General features: G+C 45.8%; 1 protein-coding gene across 5 annotated transcripts in view; it reads right to left on the bottom strand.

Moving 5' to 3' along the window:
* GLS (glutaminase) overlaps positions 1 to 17,642 on the bottom strand; it is a 746,320-nt gene that overhangs the window by 596,487 nt on the left and 132,191 nt on the right. The window lies entirely within an intron of this gene.

Below are 17,642 nucleotides of genomic sequence, written 5' to 3'. Positions count from 1 at the left end.
ACGGCGCCCGGTGGTGTAAAGAGGAAAGGTGAATATCTCCGTGCTTCCCCTCCCCATTATACTCACCTGCGGTCCCTGGCAGCTTCTCTGATGGACTCTGCGGGCGCGGCAGCTCTTCCAGCTTTGTGCGGTCACTGATACCACTCATTACAGTAATGAATATGCGGCTCCACCCCTATGGGAGTGGAGTCGCGTCCATATTCATTACTGTAATGAGAGATACCATGTGACCGCTCAAAGCTGGAATAGCTGCCGGCGCCTAGAAACCATCGGAGATGCAGGGTCCTCGCCAGGAGCAGGTGAGTATGTCACAGCCGCCGCTCCCCCTCCCACCCCACAGGGACAATGACTTGAGTATAAGCCGAGAGGGGCACTTTCAGCCTAAAAAAAATGGGCTGAAAATCTCAGCTTATACTAGAGTATATACCGTAAATAGAAAACAAAGTAAGACAGTCGTAAAACCAGTCAAAGTTAAATGGTCAAAATTGTTTGTGAGCAATCAAGTCCTAGAATTAATTTTCAGATGACCTGACTTTTCAAGAACATAGACGTACAGACGTGCGTATGTGGACGAGAATTTGTTGGAATAGTAGCTTGGCATGTGATTGATCAAGTCCTAGAATTACTTGTGAAATGGGGTAAAATAGGATTTACTGATGAAAATATTCTCTTCAATACTTGTTCCATAAAAATTCCTCTACTGGGGACCACTAAGCAAAAAATAAAAATTTTTGAAAAAAAACCCCTAATAATTGTAACATGTGGTATGTCTCAAAACAGGGGAAGATACAAAGGCCTGGTTGGGATTGGCAGTGACAGGGCAAGGAAAATGGTGCTCTACAAGTCTCCTGACATCCTCAGACTCGAAGGCTTCCCCCTGTGACATTGACTCAAATATGAGATCCTCTACAATTTTCTCCTGGAACTTTAGGAAAGTGAGCGGTCCTTGGGATTTTTTGTACAGTACGAACGTGTTATAGGTAGCAATATGGATGAGGTATATTGCTACTTTTTTGTACCAGGCCCTTGTTTTCCGCTTCATCAGGTATGGTTGCAGAACCTGGTCTGACAGGTCAACGCCACCCATAAATTTGATGTAATCTGTGATGCAGATTGGTTTCTGTTTGTACCTGGTGGCACCCCTGTCTTTGGTGTACACATGCAGTCCTTCCAGTCATTCAACTTCACTGCAAGAAGTTAGTCACTTGCGAGTGAGAATGATGCCCCCTTCTCCAAACGTCTGGACACCAACTGTGACAGAAACCCCACTGTTTTTCCTGACTGTCCCACAGGCTCCTGTATTTGCAGCGTGGAGGGATTTGTATAGAGGGATGCTCATGTAGTAATTGTGTAGATATGGTATCCTTGATGCAGAAAGGGTGTCATTAGCTCCCAGACAATTTTGCCTGGGATGTCAATTGTCTGGGGGCAGTTTGGGTGGCTGATTTGGCGGCCTCTACCTTCATAGATTAGAAAGGCGGGTGTGTAGCCTGACGTTCTCTCGCATGTTTTATATAGTTTGATTTTCTTTCTGCAGAAGGAAGGAGGAGGGCTGGGGGACCAGGAGATTTTCCGATGCTAGGGGCGCTATCCACTTGTTTCTCAGCGCTGAGAAATAAGGAACCCTAACTGCCGCCATTAAAAGGCATATCGGCGGTCATTAAGGGGTTAAAGCAAGATGGAATCCTAACGAAAAATTGTTGGTTGATGCATTGTCTCATTTTCAATGGCAGACGTTTCGGAATTTGCCACAAGGAGCGGACGGTGACGGGATTGGCTGTCCTCAGCACTTATGGAGTCTGATTTAGCCTGTCATTTTATTCAAAGGTCTTTGTGTCCAAAAACCTGTCAGGATTACTCTCAGTCATGGTATATGTGGCTAGCATTTTGTCAGAATTCTGGTGCTAATGCTTTGGTTAATTACACGCCTGCGGCAATTCATTTTCTATCTGGTTTAATTGAAGGTAATTACGCTTACTCTTCTGCAGCGCGGATCATACATGGTATCTCATTTTTTCAAAGGTTGTATGACATAAGGCCTTTAAAGGCCATGTTCACACATAGCGGTTTTTACCGCGGATCCGCTGCGATTTTGATGCTGCGGGTCCGCAGCAGTTTCCATAGCGTTTACATTAACATGTAAACCCTATGGAAACCGCAAACCGCTGTGCACATGCTGCGGGAAAAAACGCGCAGAAACGCAGCGGTTTAAAACCCGCAGCATGTCACTTCTTTGTGCAGAATCGCTGCGATTCTGCACCCATAGAAATGCATTGAACCGCTTACTTCCCGCATGGGGCTGTGCCCACTTTGCGGGAAGTAAGCGGATAATGCGCGGTTGCTACCCGGGGTGGAGGAGAGGAGACTCTCCTCCAGGCCCTGGGAAGCATGAATAGTGTAAAAATAAAAGAATTAAAATAAAAAATACTCACCTCTCAGCGCTGCCCGCGGCCGTCCCCGGTCTTCGGTTTGCTGTGCGAACAGGACCTGTGGTGACGTCGCGGTCACATGACCGTGACGTCACGAAGGTCCCTCTCGGCACAGCAGCTTTGGAATCGGACCGCCGAGTGCAGCGCTGAGGAGATCGCGACGTCAGAGGGTCAGTATAACCAATTTTTATTATTTTTATCATTACTATTGATGCTGCATATTGCTGCATATGCAGCATCAATAGTACAGGAGTAATCCCGCAGCGGAAACCGCGGAACAAACCGCGATAAATCTGCAGGGATAACCGCAGCGGTTTTGCCCTGCAGATTTATCGATTCCGCTGCGGGAAAAACCCGCAGAGCACGCCGCAAAGTGTGCACATGGCCTAATACTATTTTTTTTAGGTAAAACAATTATTAAAAGGTTTTAAGAAAAAGTGTTTTTCAGTGGTAATTAATGCCGCACGGTTACTATTGATTTCTTATTAAACTTTTTGGAGTTTTGGAATATGTTTGCTCATCCAAGTTTGAGGTTCTGTTGTTTAGAGCTATTTTTCCATCTCCTTTTTTGCTGCTTTAAAGGCAACCTGTCACCCCCAAAATCAAAAGTGAGCTAAGCCCACCGGCATCAGGGGCTTATCTACAGCATTCTGTAATGCTGTAGATAAGCCCCCGATGTATCCTGAAAGATGAGAAAAAGAGGTTAGATTATACTCACCCAGGGGCGGTCCAGTGAGATGGGCGTCGCGGTCCGGTCCGGGGCCTCCCATCTTCTTACGATGACGTCCTCTTCTTGTCTTCACGCTGCGGCTCTGGCGTACTTTGTCTGCCCTGTTGAGGGCAGAGCAAAGTACTACTGTGCGCAGGCGCCAGGAAAGGTCAGAGGCCCGGCGCCAGCGCACTGCAGTACTTTGCTCTGTCCTCAACAGGGCCCGGACCGCAATGCCCATTGGATCGGACTGCCCGCGTGAGTTTAATCTAACCTCTTTTTCTCATCTTTCAGGATACATCGGGGGCTTATCTACAGCATTACAGAATGCTGTAGATAAGCCCCTGATGCTGGTGAGCTTAGCTCTCCTTCAATTTTGGGGGTGACAAGTTCCCTTTAAGGCTCAGTGAGATAGTGTTTGTTAATAAGTTTTTTCTTTCCAGGCTTAGCTGGGATGGCGTTGTTTTTGTTCAAGATGGCCTTGCTTATGTACTCGAAAATCTAAGACTGATCAACTTGGAAAAGAAACTTGGTTGCCTTTATCATCGATCAACAGTAATTTTTTTACGTGATTTTATCTCAGTTAGACCTTTTTGTACAGGCCCCCTTTTTATGCATCTGGATGGTTCCTTTGTGACAGTTCCAGTTTAACTTTATTTTTTTTAATGTTTTTGCAGGTACTTAGTCTAGGACTTTGCAATGATTCTTCCCACTCTTTCAGAATTGGGCCAGCAACAGAAGAAACGAGGGTGGGTCTGAGTAAATAAGCCATGAAAAAGCTGGGTAGATGGGAATTAGACAGATTTAACATTTATGTTAGATCTCAGTTGATTTTACTTTGATCCCCGAAAAAGATGTGTGTGGATTATTGGTCACTCCATTGGGTGGAGAAAAGATAAAGAGCTGCGGTACGGAACTACGTGGTTAATTTAGGTTTTGATACAGGATCTGTTTTAATTTGTTGGTTGGGTTATAGAGGATTAAAGAGGTTTTGATCAAATTCTTCATGCTAGACTTATTTTCCCATCTCCACACCTAATTATCATTCATGCAGGAGGTAACGAGGTTGGAAGGGTTAAAACTAAACTTCTGATTGAAGAAATTAAAAAGGTTTTTTGGTATTGTAAGACGGTTTATCCTTTTGTCTTTTCTGAAATAATTTTCAGACTGTTATGGAATTGCAGTGATCTCAGATTAATGGATAAAAATCAGTAAAAGAGTCAATAGAGCCATGTGACTGCAACAGACGTAGTCTGCTTCAACCATATTTCAAATTACAGGTTTCTAATTACAACACTCTAAATTAAACTAGAATTCTAAGATACATTTGGCTGCTCACCACCATCAGTCCTATACTGTAATATTGTCATCATCTTCATCATCACCTAATATTGTCATCATCTTCATCATCACCTAATCAAGTTACTCATCTTTCCACGGCTCCTGATTGTGAACTGCATTTACACTCCCCCTGGTATGCTCTGTATGTACTCATCTTTCCACAACTCCTGTTTGTGAACTGAATTTAGACTCCCTCTGGTATGCTTTGCTTACCCATCATTTAGTTTCCATAATCTCTTTCATTTCTCTTGTGTTTTCATGCATATCTTTGAGAGGTCACTCCAACCCCTCCCTACTTCTATGTAAAATTTATTTTTTGTTTCTCTATGAGCACCTGGTCTGGCCATTCACACCCAACCCCTCACTCACACCTGAATATCCTTAATTTGCAGATTAACTCAGAGCCATGTGTCTGCCCCAGAAGTAGTCTGCTCCAACCATCTTTCAAATTACAGATTTTTAATTACACTACTAATTAGACTAGAATTGGACTGGAATTGACTAAGGTAAAGGAATAAAAAACCACTACAATATTTCGGTTTCTTTTCTCTTTCAGACCTATACTACTCTATTTTCCCTACTTCCTGTAATCCCTCCACCTAGTAAGGAACTAGTAATTTCCCCCTCCATCCTTCCCAGCCATCTCACCTCCTCCTCACAGCTGTTCCTCCACATACAATCCTTTTTCTCCAGACTCATATGGCCACATCAAGTTCTACCCTGCTCCCACCTTCTAACGGTCTGTCTGTTACTCCTTATTGCTGGCGACGTATCCCCAAATCCTGGCCCTCCTCAACACATCCCCACACTCATTTCTAACACCCTGCCATGATCCTCTACACATTTTCGCAATGATAACCTCATACCCATTCATCCAGCCCCCACTCCCCCGGTCCCCTTACCTGGAGCACTATGGAACGAACGCTCTGTCTGCAATAAACTGCCAATTATCCATAACGTCTTTATCACTAAAACTCTCCTTCCTTGCCATCACTGAAACCTGGCTTACCTCCCCTGACTCAGCCTCTCCAGCTCCACTTTCCTACAGCGGATTCCATCTCTTACTCCCCTCGCCCCAGCAACAAACGTGGTGGAGTTGGCTTGCTCCTGTCTGATACCTGCTCCTTTACCCGAATTCCACTACCACCCTCCACTACTCTTCCCTCGTTTGAGGTGCACTCCGTCCGCATCTACTCCCCCTCCAACCTCCAGCTGGCTGTCATCTACTGCCCTCCAGAACTAGCCATCTCCACCATTCTCGACCACTTCAAAACCTAGCTACTTCATTTCCTATCTGCTGACATCCCCACTATCATCATGGGTGACTTCAATATCCCCTTTGAGGCTGCCGTCACACTTAGCAGTATTTGGTCAGTATTTTACATCAGTATTTGCAAGCCAAAACCAGGAGTGGATGATAGAAACATATGCACCACTTCTGCATTCATTATACTTTTCCTCTAAATGTTCCACTCCTGGTTTTGGCTTACAAATACTGATGTAAAATACTGACCAAATACTGCTAGTGTGACGGCAGCCTGACACTTTCACCCCAGCTGCTTCGAAACTCGCTCTGTATCGCTCACTACCTCCTTTGGCCTCACTTAATGGTCCTCCGCGGCCACTCACAGATATGGTCACATGCTGGACCTTATCTTCACTCGCCTCTGTTCCCTTACTAATCTCACTAACTCACCCCTCCCGCTGTCTGACCACAACCTACTGACATTTTTTTCCCTTTCCTCTCCCAGTGAGCAATCCCCACTCCACAAACTCACTCACCCACACAAAAATCGCAAACACCTCAATTTACAATCACTCTCTGAGTCTCTTCTCCCTCTTACAGACATAGCTTCCCTTCATGACACAGATGCTGCTGCCACTTTTTATAACACCACAATAACAGCAACACTTGATTCGGCCGCCCCCCTCAGGCATAGCAAAACTCATACAATCAACAGGCAGCCCTGGCTGACCAGCCGGACCAAAGAACTGAGACGTGCTTCCAGGGTCACTTTGCGGAGATGGAAGCGATCCCGCTCTATTGAGCACTTCATCACATACAGTACAAGCAGTCCCTCGCCAGCTTCAAGTCCACACTCACTGCCGCAAAACAAACTTAATTCTCAACTCTCATATCCTCCCCGTCTCACAACCCTAAACAGCTTTTCAACACTTTCAACTCTCTACTCCGTCCCCAAGCACCTCCCCCTCTCCTTTCATTTCTGCTGAAGACTTTGCCTCTTTTTTTAAGCAGAAGATTGATACGATCAAATAAAGCTTTGGCCCGCAGCCCCCAACGCCCCTCTTAGCTGCTCAACCTTGTTCCTCCAAAACTAGCTTCTCCACCATGACAGAAGATCAGCTCTCCACCCTGCTGTCAAGATCACATCTCACCACTTGCATGCTTAACCCGCTCCCATCCCACTTCATCCCTAACCTCGCCAGTCTTCATCCCAACTAGAAAACACCTCTTCAACCTCTCACTCACAACTGTTATCTTCCCTTCATACTTCAAGCATGCCTCGATCATACCCATCCTCAAAAAGCCCCCCCTCCACCCATCCTCTGTGTCTAGCTATCGACCAATATCTCTTCTCCCTTATGCTCCAAAACTACTGGAACAGCATGTCCATCTTGAACTGTCCTCCTACCTTTCCTCCTGCTCCCTCTTTGACCGGTTACAATCTGGCTTCCAACCACATCACACAACTGAAACTGCCCTAACTAAAGTCACCAATGACCTACTAACTGCCAAGGGCAAGCGACTCTATTCTGTCCTCCTTCTCCTGGACCTGTCTTCTGCCTTTGACACTGTCGACCATTCCCTCCTGCTACAGATTCTCTCACCTCTTGGCATCACTGACTTGGCCCTATCCTGGATCTCGTCGCATCTAACAGACCGAACATTCAGTGTCTCCCTCTCCCACACCATCTCCTCATCTTGCCATCTGTCTGTCGGTGTTCCCCAAGGCTCAGTCCTAGGGCCCCTGCTCTTCTCCATGTACACCTTTGGCCTGGGACAGCTCATAGAATCCCATGGTTTGCAGTATCATCTCTACGCTGATGACACGCAGATCTACCTGTCTGGACCCGAACTTGCGTCCTTACTGACCAAAATCCCACAAATGTCTGTCTGCCATTTCAGCTTTCTTTTCTACTCGCTTTCTAAAACTGAACATGGACAAAACAGAATTCATCATCTTTCCCCACATCTCACTCTGCCTCTCCAAGAGACCTATCCATCAATGTCAATGGCTGCTCACTTTCCCCGGTCCTGCATGCTCGGTGCCTCGGGGTGATACTCGACTCTGCCCTCTCTTTCAAGCCTCATTTCCAAGCCCTTGCCTCCTCCTGCCGACTCCAACGCAAAAATATTTCCCGGATCAGTGCATTCCTTGACCATGAAACCACAAAAACGTTAGTGCACGCCCCTATCATCTCCCGACTCGATTACTGCAACCTCCTACTCTCTGGCCTCCCCTCTAGCACTATGGCACAACTCCAATCCATTCTACACTCTGTTGCCCGACTAATCCACCTGTCTCCCCGTTATTCCCCAGCCTCTCCTCTCTGCCAAGCCCTTCACTGGCTTCCTATTGTCCAGAGGCTCCAGTTCAAAACCCTAACTATGACATACAAAGCCAGCCACAACCTGTCTCCTCCATACATCTGTGACATGGTCTCCCGATACTTGCCCACAAGCAACCTTCGATCCTCTCAAGATCTCTATCTCTACTCTCCTCTTATCTCTTCTTCCCACAACCGCATACAAGACTTTTCCCGTGTTTCCCCCATACTCTGGAACTCTCTACAACACATCAGACTCTCGCCTACCATTGAAACCTTCAAAAAGAACCTGAAGACCCACCTCTTCTGACAAGCCACAACCTGCAGTGATCCTTAGTCTGTTGAACTGCCGCATGACCAGCTCTACCCTCTCCTACTGTATCCTCACCCATCCCCTGTAGACTGAGCCCTCGCAGGCAGGATCCTCTCTCCTTCTGTACTTGGGTGTGCCTATTTTTGCTCATGTTTATTGTGCTTGTCTATATTTGCCCCTTTCACATGTAAAGCGCCATGGAATAAATGGAGCTATATAAATGTATAATAATAGACTAAGTAAATTTATGCGATCAGTTGGTGGTAATTCTTATTTGGAAGGTTTAATTTCAGGTCTATTCCAGAATTATTGAATTCATTTGTAGGAAATCGGTATGGATATATTTAATGTTGGTCTGCAAAATATTGATGCTGCAATGCTTGGGTGCCATATCGGTTGTTTCAACCGTCATGTCATGTGGGAGGTAACACTTAGCCATCTAGCTGTGTGATCTGTTATTAATTATCAATTAACCCCTTTGAGACGAAGCCTGTTCTCACCTTCATGACCAGGCCAATATTTACAATTCTGACCACTGTCACTTTATGAGGTCATAACTCAACGGATAACGCTTCAACGGATCCAGGTGATTCTGAGACTGTTTTCTTGTGACATACTGTACTTTATGATAGTAGTAAAAAAATTTCGACATAACTTGCATTTATTCGTGGGGGAAAAAAAACTGAAATTTGGTGAAAATTTTGCAATTTTTATACTTTTAATTTTTATGCCCTTAAATCAGAGAGTCATATCGCACAAAATAGTTAATAAATAACATTTCCCACATGTCTACTTTACATCAGCACAATTTTTGAAACATTTTTTTGTTAGGACGTTAGAAGGGTTAAAAATTGACCAGCGATTTCTCCTTTTTACAACAAAATGTACAAAACCATTTTTTTTAGGGACCACCTCACATTTGAAGTGACTTTGAGAGGCCTATGACAAAAAATACCCAAAAATGACACCATTCTAAAAACTGCACCCCTCATAGTACTCAAAACCACACTAGAAGTTTATTAACCCTTCAGGTGCTTCACAGGAGTGTTTTAACGCGGAAGAAATAAACACTTTTCTTTCACAAAAGTTTTTCCTTTAGAGATTTTTTTTTTTTTTTTTTTTTTTCGAAAGGGTAACAGGAGAAAATGGACCATACATTTGGCTGTGAAATTTCTCCTGAGCATGCCGATAACCCATATGTGGGAGACATTTACTGTTTGGGCACACAGCAGGTCTCGGAAGGGAAGGAGCGCCGTTTAACTTTTTGAACGTAAAATATGCTGGAATAATTAGCGGTTGCCATGTCACGTTTGGAGAGCCCATGATGTGCCTAAACAGTGGAAACCACCCAACAAGTGACACCATTTTGGAAACTAGACCCCTAAGGGAACTTATCTAGATGTGCATTGAGCACCTTAAACCCACAGGTGTTTCATAGAAGTTTATAACGTAGAGCAGCGGAAATTAAAAACAAAAAAAAGACAAAAAAAAAAAATCACATTTTTCCCAAATAAAACTTTTTAGCTCCAAATTTTGTATTTTCACAAGGGCAAAAGAAAATAGACCCCAAAGTTTGTTGTGCAAGTTCTCCTGAGTTCACAGATACCCCATATGTGGTCGAAAACTACTTTTTAGGCACAGTGCAAAGCTCAGAAGGGAAGTAGCGCCATATTACAGTGCAAATTTTACTGCAGAGCCCCTGAGGTGACAGAACAGCAGAACCCCATATGTGGCTGTACAGCACTACTTTGCCATACGGAGTGACTCGGGAGGGACAGAGCGCTATTTGCCTCCTGGAGTGCAGATTTTCCTAGACTAGTTTGCGGATGCCATATAACGCGCCCCTAAGTGCTAGAAAAGCAGAATCCCCCCTTAAGTGACTCCATTTTGGAAATGATAACCCTATGGGAATTTATCTACAGATGTATTGACGATTTTGACTCCATGGGCGTTTTCCATAAACAGACTGCAGTTGTAGTGACCAGTAGGCTATAGTGACCAGTACGCTATAGTGACCAGCACATTATGTCCAGCTCATGCTTCTAGAGACACGCACCTGTAAACCAGGCGGGCTCTCATCACTACAGAAATGCCAAACAAGTGGGAGCTAAATATTGTCTAGGCACATTGGGGTTCAGAAGGGAGGGGGGGGGGGGTTTGGATTTGGGAGCGGAGAAATTGCTGAATTTCTTTTGGCAGGTGAGGAGCCATTTAGCTTTTCCAGAGCCTCTGTGCTACCAGTAGCGTGGAAGCCCCATATATTTCAGTTAACAGATGACAGACCTGAGTGGAGACTTGCTTTTTTGTGGATTGAGTGAAAGCTTTTATTGGGAACATTTTACATAACGTTTGGAATCATTTATCTGGTGCCTAACGCTGAGCACTTTGGGGTTTCCATCTAAAACTCCACTATAGTGAGGCAGCAGAGTTACTCTGGACTCCGTCTGGCCCCTGTTCCACGGTTTCCTTTTCAGAAGAGCACAAAACTGTGGCAGACGGCACTTTTATGCAATCCTAAAAAGATGGACTCCCCCGGATCACAGGTGGTATGGCGTCCAGAGTGCCTCCATCTGCCTCATTATAGGGAATGTTCATCCAGAGGTTCTGTCTGAATCACGTATTTCAGAGATTTACATGGAAACCCTGCTGTAAGCACTCAGCACAGAGCACCGGATAAATGTGCGCCGAGCCTTACTGTGATCTTTGAGAGGCAGGAAGAACAAATCAACAGAATGTGTAGAATTGGTTTTATTTATTTTTTAAGCCATTCCTAGTACGGTGTAAGTGATTACGTGACTTTATTCTTCGGTGCGATTACAGCGATACCAGATTTATATCGGGTTTTCATGTTTGGCTGCTGTCACACACTAAAAGAGGCTTTTTATTGCAAAAACTAGTTTTTGCATCACCATATTTTGAGAGTTTAGAAGTTTTTTCAAATTTCAACCAACAGAGTGTTGTGAGGGCTTGTTTTTTGCGGGACGAGCTGATGTTTCTATTTTCAGACACATTACTTTTTTATCACTTTCTATTTCGATATTTGGAAGACAGAATGAACAAAAACCAGCAATTCAGGAATTGCTTTTTTTTTTTTTTTTTTTTTTATATACCGTTCCACATGTGGTAAAATTGGCAAGACTGCTTTATTCTTCTTCATGTCAGTACGATTACAGCGATACCTCATTTATATCTTTTTTTATGTTTTGGCGCTTTTACACATTAAAAACTATTTTATAGAAAAAATAATTACTTTTGCATAGCTTTATTCTGAGAGCTGTAACTTTTTTATGTTTCTACTGATGGTGGATTGTTTTTTTGTGGGACAAGATAACGTTTTCAGCGGTACCATATTTATTGCACCTTTTGTTCGGCTGTATGATGATAAAGCATTGCTTGTGTCTCATTTATTTTTTGTACGGTGTTCACTGAAGGGGTTAACTAGTGAGACACTTTTATAGAGCGGGTCTTAAGGTCGTGGCAATACCTAATATGTGTAGTTTTATTGTTTTTATTCATTTACATAAATGTATTTATCGGTAAAAATCTACTGTATATACTTTTGGTCTGTACTGTGTATATATATATATATATATATATATATATATATATATATATATATATATATATATATATGTGTGTGTGTGTGTGTGTGTGTGTGTGTGTGTGCGTGCGTGCGTGTATGTATATGAATATATATATATATATATATATATATATATATATATTGTAACCAAACACTCCGGGATCGCCTTTGCTGGGGTCAAAGGTCACGTGGTTTGTGCATTAAACTCTGAGGCGACAGCAGGTTTCCAAGTAGACTGACCTCAGGTCAGGTTTATTAAAGTGAAAGCAAATACAGAAAACAAATCATAAAAAGAAATCCTTGCCTGTCCGGCGCTAACTATACAGATACGTTCCTATCTAACAACTGGGGGGGCTACTCCCACCCAGCAAACATAACACAGATCATGAGCACAGCTCTTACTCACATTGTCTCACACAGACAGGCGTTCTGTGTGCCCCAGGCTGACACCTGAAACCTCCAGCTGGTCAGCCTTTATTCCTGCAGTTATTAACCCCTCGGTATCCTGAAGATACTGAGCGGCCTAATTCACATAGGACAAATACCTGGGCGAGATATACCTGCCCCCGACTACCAGGCCTACATGACTCTTACATATCCTCCCCCCCCTGCTCAGACCACTCCGGTCGAGCAAAGACACTCCTGAAACAGTGCACTCGGGACAGGGCATCAGCATTCCCCATCTGTACCCCGGGGCGGTGCTCCACCGTGAACGAGTAAGCCTGCAGGGCAAGGAACCACCGGGTTACCCGACTATTATGGTCCTTGTGGAGGTGCATCCATTTGAGAGGGGCATGGTCCGTGACCAGCCTAAACTTCCTACCTGCCAGGTAATATTTGAGGGAGTCGAGACCCCATTTGATGGCTAGGCACTCTTTTTCAACCACGGCATACCTCTGCTCATGCACATTCAGTTTCCGACTGAGGTAGAGGACCGGGTGTTCGACTCCGTCCCTGACCTGGGAAAGTACAGCTCCAACACCAGTATCAGAAGCATCCGTTTGCACCACAAACTCGCTGCTGAAATCAGGAGTCACTAGTACGGGCTGAGAGCACAAAGCCCGTTTCAGGCTGTGGAAGGCCTCTTCAGCCGCTGAGGTCCATTTTACCATGACGGAATCCCTCCCTTTGGTAAGATCCGTCAAGGGGGTAGCCATGGCCGCAAAGTTGGGTATGAACCGGCGATAATAGCCGGCAATGCCCAGGAAAGCTTGAACTTGTTTCTTGTTCACTGGTTGCGGCCAGCCCTGAATTGCCTGTATTTTGTCGATCTGGGGTTTAACCACTCCTCTGCCAATCACATAGCCCAAGTATCGGGCTTCTTCAAGGCCGATGTGACATTTCTTGGGATTCGCCGTTAAGCCTGCATCTCTCAGGTCATCAATCACTGCCTGTACCTTCCGGAGGTGAGTTTCCCAGTCCACGCTGTAAATTATGATGTCGTCTAGGTAGGCAGAGGCGTACTGCCTGTGGGGCCTCAAGACTCGATCCATCAATCTCTGGAACGTTGCTGGTGCTCCGTGAAGTCCAAACGGCATGTAGATATACTGGAACAGCCCTTCCGGTGTAGCAAATGCCGTCTTCTCTCTGGCCGCCTCGGCCAGAGGGATCTGCCAGTACCCCTTTGTTAGATCCAGGGTCGTAATATATCGGGCTTTACCCAGCCGATCGATCAACTCATCGACCCGGGGCATAGGGTAGGCATCAAATTTAGAAACCGCATTCAGTTTCCGAAAGTCATTGCAAAACCGTATAGAGCCATCCGGCTTAGGTATCAACACAATTGGACTGGACCAGGCGCTGTGCGACTCTTCAATGACTCCTAAGTCCAACAGGGCCTTCACCTCCCGGGAGACGGCTTCACGGCGTGCTTCCGGAATCCGGTATGGCTTCACATGAACTGTGACACCAGGCTCTGTGACAATCTCATGTTTCACTAGCCTAGTCTGGCCAGGTTTTTCCGAGAAAAACTGTTGGTTCTGTAACAAAAACTGCTTAACCTCAGATTTTTGTCGTTCAGATAGAGTCTCGGCAATCTGCACCTCCGGTATGGTAGGTGAGCAAACCGGACGGGGCAGATCCGCTGTTAGGGCAGCGCGGTCTTTCCAGGGTTTTATCAGATTCACATGATAAATCTGCTCTGGTTTTCTCTTACCAGGCTGGTGCACTTTATAGTTCACTTCTCCAACTCGTTCCATGACCTCAAAGGGGCCCTGCCATTTTGCCAGGAATTTACTATCCACCGTAGGGATTAGGACCAACACCCTATCCCCGGGTGCAAACGTACGGACCTTGGCGCCTCTATCATAACTTTGCCTCTGGGCTCCCTGGGCCTGTAACATATGTTCCCTAACAAGGGGCATGACAGCAGCAATCCGGTCCTGTATTTGCGTTACATGGTCTATTACCGTTTTAAAGGGAGTGACTTGACCTTCCCAGGTTTCTTTTGCGACGTCCAACAGTCCACGGGGACGACGGGCATATAATAGCTCGAAAGGCGAGAATCCTGTGGAAGACTGGGGAACTTCCCTAATGGCAAACAGCAAATAGGGTAACAAGCAATCCCAGTTCTTCCCATCTTTGTCTATCGCCTTCCGGAGCATCTGTTTTAAGGTTTTATTGAACCGCTCAACCAGACCATCTGTTTGAGGGTGATAGACAGACGTACGCAACTGGTCTATTTGTAAGAGCCTGCAGAGCTCCTTCATCACCCTTGACATAAAGGGAGTCCCCTGGTCGGTGAGTATCTGTTTTGGAATTCCCACCCGACTAAACACGTGTACCAACTCTTTGGCGATCGTTTTGGTAGCCGTGTTACGCAAAGGGATGGCTTCGGGATAACGAGTGGCATAGTCCATGATGACGAGGATATGTTGATGCCCACGTGCGGACCGGGGAAGGGGCCCAACCAAATCCATCCCAATTCTCTCAAACGGGACCCCAATAACAGGCAGGGGTACCAAAGGGCTACGGAACCGAGGTTTAGGTGCCGAGATTTGGCACTCTGGACAGGACTCACAATAGTTACGCACATCATTGTGTATTCCGGGCCACACAAAACAATGCAATATCCTTTCTATGGTTTTTTGTACCCCCAGGTGTCCCCCCATTATATGTCCGTGGGCCAGGTCCAGTACCTTCCGCCGATAAGGTTTGGGTACCACTAACTGTTGCACAGTGTCTTCCCCTTTTTTCTCTACCTGGTAGAGTAAACCATTCTCAAGAACCATGTACGGGTACGCTAGCCTAGTGTCAGGTTCCACGGGTACGCTATCTATCACTTTTACATTTTTCCTAGCCTGAGTCAGGGTAGGATCTTTCATTTGTTCGCTGTGGAAGTCATCCAACTGAACTCCCAAATCGGGTAGGCAGGGTGCTGGATGACTGTCTGCCTCCGCCTCTCACTGAGTTTCCTCAGTTTCCTCAGTTTCCCCCGCCATAACTGAGAAGGGGAACTGAAGGTTAGATTCAATAACCTCCCCAGCAACATCTTCCTGTGGGGTCTCGTCTAGGAACTCGGGACCTCCAGATGGCATGGGGGAAGATTCACGGTTACAGCTACCGTGAAGGAGCAACTGATTCTCCCACAACTGCCAGAAATGAGGAAAATCCCTGCCCAGGATTATATCATGTAACAGTGCGGGAACGAGTCCCACTTTGTGTTGCACAGACCCATAGGGAGTGGAGATACATATGACCGCTGTAGGATATGAGCAGGTGTCACCATGTACACACGTTACAGAAAATTTATCAGACGGACCAGATGGAAGTGCCACCAGACTGGCTTTCACCAGAGTCACCACACTTCCAGAGTCTAGCAATGCCACAACATTTTTCCCATCTACAGACAATTCACGCAGATGCTTCGCTGTATCATTTTGACCCGCATTCACACTTAGTAGCTGTGTAACCAAAGACATGCGTTTTTTAGAGTCCGTAACGTCGCACTGCATGGGTTCAGTGGTAACAGGACAGTTCGCAGAAACATGGCCCTTCTCATGGCAACGGAAACACCTAACAGGCCCCCTATTGAAACCAGAGTCCGACACCCTTGATCTCGGGGTGCGAGCAGTCCCGTGTTCCTCCCCCACAGTTTTTGGCAATTTTCCTTCCCCCGCAGTCCCTGGAACAGTCTTACCGGTTCCACGAGGAGGAGGTACAGTTCGGGTAGTAGCGGTATCATCAGGAAGTCCTTCCGCCACGGAATAACGCTCCACCAAGTCCACAAGTTGATCCGCTGTCGTGGGATTTCCTTGGCTTACCCACCTTTTCAGCGCTGGAGGTAGCGCTCTCAGATACTTGTCCAGGACAATCCGCTGAATTATTTCGGGTGTTGTCAGTTCCTCGGGTTGCAGCCATTTCTTTGTTAAGTAGATCAGGTCGAACATCTGAGACCGCGCCGGTTTATCTTGCTGATAGGTCCACTGGTGCACCCTCTGTGCACGGACAGCCATCGTCACACCGAGCCGGGCCAGGATCTCAGTTTTCAGTTTCTCAAAGTCCTGAGCGACTTCCGAGTCCAAGTCATGGTAAGCTTTTTGGGCCTCACCGGAGAGAAACGGAGCAATTAGATCGGCCCATCGTTCCTTCGGCCACTTTTCTCTCAACGCTGTCCGCTCAAACGTTGTCAGGTACGCCTCGACGTCATCTTCTGCGGTCAGCTTTTGCCAGTACCGACTCACATGGATTCTCCTGGACTCTGCTTCCGGGTTAGCCTCAGGCATGCTCACCAAGCGCTGCGCCACCTGTTGGAGAAGCTGGCGGTCTGCAGTCGTCACGTCCAGTAACTCCCTCAGCTGTGCGGCCATCAAGCGGTTAGCTTCCTGCTGTACGGCAGTGGACTGTACTAGGGCTTTCACCACGTCTTCCATACTGTCGCCTATGCCACGGAGTGCCCGCGTTCTCCACCACAATGTAACCAAACACTCCGGGATCGCCTTTGCTGGGGTCAAAGGTCACGTGGTTTGTGCATTAAACTCTGAGGCGACAGCAGGTTTCCAAGTAGACTGACCTCAGGTCAGGTTTATTAAAGTGAAAGCAAATACAGAAAACAAATCATAAAAAGAAATCCTTGCCTGTCCGGCGCTAACTATACAGATACGTTCCTATCTAACAACTGGGGGGGCTACTCCCACCCAGCAAACATAACACAGATCATGAGCACAGCTCTTACTCACATTGTCTCACACAGACAGGCGTTCTGTGTGCCCCAGGATGACACCTGAAACCTCCAGCTGGTCAGCCTTTATTCCTGCAGTTATTAACCCCTCGGTATCCTGAAGATACTGAGCGGCCTAATTCACATAGGACAAATACCTGGGCGAGATATACCTGCCCCCGACTACCAGGCCTACATGACTCTTACAATATATATATATATATATATATATATATATATACACACACACACACACACACACACACACACACACACACACATATATATACAGTACAGACCAAAAGTTTGGACACACCTTCTCATTTAAAAGTTTTTCTGTATTTTCATGACAGTGAAAATTGTACATTCACATACACTGAAGGCATCAAAACTATGAATTAACACATGTGGAATTATATACTTAACAAAAAAGTGTGAAACAACTGAAAATATGTCTTATATTCTAGGTTCTTCAAGGTAGACACCTTTTGCTTTGATGACTGCTTTGCACACTCTTGGCATTCTCTTGATGAGCTTCA

This window comes from Ranitomeya variabilis, chromosome 7, assembly GCF_051348905.1.
Source record: "Ranitomeya variabilis isolate aRanVar5 chromosome 7, aRanVar5.hap1, whole genome shotgun sequence".
NCBI lineage: Eukaryota > Metazoa > Chordata > Amphibia > Anura > Dendrobatidae > Ranitomeya > Ranitomeya variabilis.
The sequence above is the reverse complement of the archived record's forward strand: the minus strand, read 5'-3'. Positions and strand labels throughout refer to the sequence as shown.